The sequence below is a fragment of the Erinaceus europaeus genome, chromosome 3 (assembly GCF_950295315.1).
Source record: "Erinaceus europaeus chromosome 3, mEriEur2.1, whole genome shotgun sequence".
Taxonomy (NCBI): Eukaryota; Metazoa; Chordata; class Mammalia; order Eulipotyphla; family Erinaceidae; genus Erinaceus; species Erinaceus europaeus.
Window position 1 is genome coordinate 32,392,847 of NC_080164.1, and position 5,196 is coordinate 32,398,042.

General features: G+C 43.9%; 1 pseudogene; it reads left to right on the forward strand.

Moving 5' to 3' along the window:
* Positions 1 to 569: 569 nt before the first annotated feature.
* Positions 570 to 4,971, forward strand: LOC103112775 (ATP synthase subunit f, mitochondrial-like; annotated as a pseudogene).
* The last annotated feature ends 225 nt before the right edge of the window (positions 4,972 to 5,196 follow it).

The following is a 5,196-nucleotide window of genomic DNA, read 5'->3' on the forward strand; positions in this document are numbered from 1 at the left end:
GATTTTATCTGTCTAACAAACAACATCTATGGCACTGTGTAAAGCACTTTATCAATAGTCACTCATCAAATCCTCATAAGAACCCTGTGAGGTACAGTACATATTGTTATTATTACCATCACTCTCATATTGCAATGGGTTGTTGCAAATGGTAACACTGAAGCCCAGAATAGTAGATAACCTGATCAGGCTCAAATATCTAGTGAGTAGTGGAGCCAGGGTTCAAACCCAGACTATCAAATAAAAAAAAAAAAAAAAAAAAACTGGTCACCATGTGACCCAGGCATTATACATTAAATTAGCCACTAGAATATTATAATATAAACCTACATACATACAGTTAGGCAAAAACATCTTTTTTTAGATGGTCACTAAGATACTAACCGTTTCTGCCTCTTAGAGGCAGGTTCTTAGGTTTTTCTCCCTCTTCCTTGCACAAACGTATCCTGTATAATTATTGTGATTACATTTTAATGGAGATAATATCACTATCATTACAAATGTAACCGAGCCTTTAAAAAATACATTTATAGTCTTCGAGAGGCCTAGCAGACATCTAGGACTCCATGATGGCATCAGCTGCACCACTGAAGAAGAGGGTCTTGGATGTGAAACTAGGGGAGCTGCCATGCTAGATATTGATGCTGTGATTTCACCCCAAAAGGTATTGCTGGGACATTTCAAAGAGGCACTGCTACTAAAACAAGTACATCAATGCGAAGAAAGGCAGTGTGGCCAGAGTGTCGATGGTGCTACCATCTTAGGTTCTGTTCAGCTACTGCTGCTCTTACAAGGAGCTCAAACACAAGCAGCTGTGAAAGTACTGCTGAAGGGGCCTGGAGTGGAGGAAGCACTGCATTCTTCACTGGCCTTCACTCTGAGTCCCAGAAGAAACCCTTTTGTATCCTGATTGAAATTAGCATCCAGTAAAAGATAACTGGTTCAAGGAGAAAAAAATATATATATATATATTTTTTTTAAATTGAGGCCAGGTGGTAGCGCACCTGGTTAAGCACACACATTACAGTGTTCCAGAACCTGGATTCAAGCCCCTGGTCCCCACCTGCAGGGGGAGAAGCTTCAGGAGTGGCAAAGCAGAGTCGCAGGTGTCCCTTTGTCTCTCTCCTTCTCTATCTCCTCTCAATTTCTCTGTCTCTATACAATAATAAATAAATAGAATTTTAGTATATATTTATTTATATGAGAAAGACTTTCACATAAATCAGAGAGTGAAAGAAAGAGAGAAACCAGAGAATCACTCCAGTACATGCTGTGCTGGAGCTTTAGATATGCAAGGCCGATGCTGTACCAGCTGACCACCTTTCCAGTCACATCTCTCTCTCTCTCTCAATATTCTAATGCCTGGCATATAGAAAATAGTGAAAGTGGGGGTCGGGCAGTAGTGCTGTGGGTTAAGTGCAGGTGGTATGAAGCTCAAGGACCAGTGTAAGGATCCCAGTTCAAACCCTCTGGCTCCCCACCTGCAGAAGGGTAGCTTCACAGGCAGTGAAGCAGGTCTGCAGGTGTCTATCTTTCTCTCCCCCTCTCTGTCTTCCCCTCCTCTCTCCATTTCTCTCTGTCCTATCTAACAACAACGACATCAACAACAACAATAATAACTACAACAACAATAAAAAGCAAGGGCAACAAAAGGGAAAAATAAATAATAATAATAATAAAGAAAGAAAGAAAATGGTGAAAGTACCAGAATGCAGAAGACCTTCTCCCAGCAGCCAAGTGAGTAAAGAGCTAGTTCAGAGTGCCTGAAATTCTACCACATTTTAAAGTTTTATTCATTGAACGACAGAAAAAATACTGCTTGAAGATGTATGTGTTTCTTTTTTTTTATTTTTCTTTTATATTTATTTTTGCCTCCAGGATTATCACTGGGGCACGGTGACTGCACTGCAAATCCACTACTCCTGGAGGCGCTTCACAGGCAGTGAAGCAGGTCTGCAGGTGTCTATCTTTCTCTCCCATTCTTTGTTTTCCCCTCGTCTCTCCATTTCTCTCTGTCCTATCCAACAATGATGACATCAATAACAATAATAACTACAACAATAAAACAAGGGCAACAAAAGGTAATAAATAAATAAATATTTTAAAAAATCATCCCAAATGTTTGCTCATCAACAAAATACCTGCTATATGACAGAACAGGAAGAAATTTCTCTTAGATGACTCACTGCTCTGGACAAATAAACCACTGGAGCAACTGATGAGAGTAAACTTCTGCAAGCAGGCTCATTGCACTCATTCTGAAATGGGGACATTCTACAGACTGTTCACTTCTCTAATAGCAACAGGGATTCAAGAGATAAGACATTAATTAACTTGCACCCTACCCTGGCTGCAAAATATTTTAATTTTTTAGGTTTATATTTTTAATTAATGTGAGAGGGCTCCAGAACATCACTGTTGCACATGCCGTGCCAGACTCAGAACCACATGCCTACAAATCTGGTGCCCTAGCCACTCGCTTGAAATAGATTTTGAATAATGTGTTACAGATACAATCACTCAAGAGATGTCAGCGATTCTATCTAGGGACTGTAAGTGCCCAGAATTTTCATTTTTCTTTTACCTTAGTCCTTTCACATGAGAAAGTCTTATTCCTCTAGATACTTACAAAACAGTTTATAGATCTAGGCAGTGGCATACCTGGTTGAACCCACACAGAGCTCAAGAACACAAGTTCAAGCCCCCTACCCCCACCTGCAGGAAGACGCTTCACACGCAGTAAAACAGTGCTAGAGGTGTCTCTCTCATTTCTTTCCCTCTTTCCCTCCCCCTTCCACATCGATTTCTCTCTCTCAATCCAAAATAAATAAATGAAAGCATTTTTAAAAGCCAAGTTTTTTAAAAAATAAAATAGTTTACAACATCAGGATGTGCTATTGACTCAAAGCAATCTTTTTTTAAATTTTTTTTATCTTTATTTATTTGTTGGATAGAGACACTCAGAAATTGAGACAGAAGGGGTTGATAGAGAGGGAGAGAGACAGAGAGACATCTGCAGCACTGCTTTGCCACTTGTGAAGCTTTCCCCCTGCAAGTGGGGACCGGGGGCTCGAACCTGGGTCCTTGCACACTGTAATGTGTGCACTCAACCAGGTGTGACACCACCTGGCCCCCTCAAAGCAATCTTTAACCCTGACTCCAGATGATCATAACTATATGTGTTGGTGCTCGCCTAACATGTGAAGATTGGATGGGAATAGAAATTTTAGAAGCTGAATAATGGAGAGCAGCAAAAACTTATCCAAGGTCACCCCACAGAGATGGCAGTACAGCCTAGACTTTGTGACCAAGAATGATTGTGCTGAACCACAAAGGTTTACTTTAGTCCCTTGACAACTTCCCTCAAGGGTACACACAACCCCCCCACCCCACACCATCCACTTGCACTGGTTGCTTCCTGAGCTGGGGCTGTCTCTAATTTCAGTCAAGGCAAAATTCACTGGATATACAGAAAGCATTTTATCTGACCTTCCACATGCAAATTCTTTCCATTGGGATTTCTTAGTGTCAGGCTCCACCCCAGCCCACACTGGTCATAAACACTCTTGTGTCTGCAGCCCGGCCCCAGGGATTCCAGAAATAACAGCAGGGCCCTCCACTACAACACTGGACATAGTAAAGCATTTCTACATGGACACACAGGCCCTTTCCAACTCAGGCCTCTCCTGTCCATCAAAGCACAAAGCAACCTTCACAAGTCAGGGCAAGGAAGGACAGCTGAGAGGGAGTTTCAATTTCTGGAAAGTCCACACCTTCTCCTGCCATCTGTCAGCACTCAGACCTTCCATTCTAGAACTTCTCCAGAGCTGCTTCAAGCTCCATTTTGAGTGGGAAATGCTTTAGCAGCTGTGGCATTCCTTCCTTGAATTTCAATGATCTAGTCTTTCCTGGATGTGCTAGAACTGGAGTAATAGCAATGTGAGCCCAGATGGCAATTTTCATCTTAAGATGGCACCAAGGTCACTTTCCAGACACTGGAGAAAGTTACCTTACTTGGGAGACAAGTTACTGGGGAAGAGCCAAGGGAAGAAGGGAGTGGCTAGGAGGGAGTTCCTGGTTGAAAGAGAAAGTGAGAACCCTGACTAACAGGCAGCTGGAACAACCCTTCACACTTCAGAAGTGTTGTTCACTCAGAGAGACAGCCTGAAGTTAACATCTAGGAAAAGAACTTTAGCTTGTGTGTGTGTGGGTGGGGGGGGGGGTCATGTTAACTTCACTAAATTTGCACACCTGAGGCTCCAGGTGGCCCAGGTTCAACCCCTGGCATCACCATATGATAGAGTTGAGTGGTTCAGGGGTGCTCTCTTTAATGAAGATACATAACTAACTATTTTATAAAAGTTTGACCTCCCAAATGCTTCTCAAAAATAATACCAGAAAATAGTGTACATATGAGACAGTGATTTAAAAATATGTATTTGGGTGCATAACACACACACACACACACACACACTATCCTTTATGCTAGTTGCAATTTTAAAGAAAATCCTAATACCTGGCCTGCTCAGAGAGACCTGTCTGGACTTCCCCGGGAATTTTACAAAGGAATTTTAGGTTTTTGTTGCCAGTCTGAAAACTTGAATTGCCATGTGAAAGCCTCTATCTTCAAGAAGAAATTCATCCATAGAGATGGGTTTATTTCTAGTTCACAGTCCCCCACGGTCATTATGGTCTGTTAATGGCCAGCCTCAGAATACCTAGGTCCAAACCTTTGTCACCAAAGGAAAGGTAGAGGAAATAACGACGCTTGGGCAATAAAACAACCAATTGTGTCACCCTCCTAGGCCCAGCCTCGCCGCGGCTGCATTAGCCCGCAGGACGCAATGCACCATCTGCAGCACTGCAGCAGCAGGAGCCACGGCCACCGCAGCAGAGGTCGGGCGGGCCTCCCGCTCCCCAGCCGCACCCAAAAGTGCCGGGGGTGGCGGGGAGGATGAGGGGAGTTGGTAACAGCATCGCCTTGGCAACAGTGACGTCCTTTTACCCTGGATCTAATTGGAGGAAACCCCGTGGCCGAAGCCGCAGCCTGCCGGCCAACCGAACTTCCCCAAGCCGACCCACCCTCCTAGCCTCCGCTTCCCCCTCCCGCCCCGCCCCTTCGCCCCCTTCCGCGCGCTCGGGTCTTATTGGTCAGATACGGGGAAGAAGGCGGGACTCTCGGAGGAGACTCGGCCC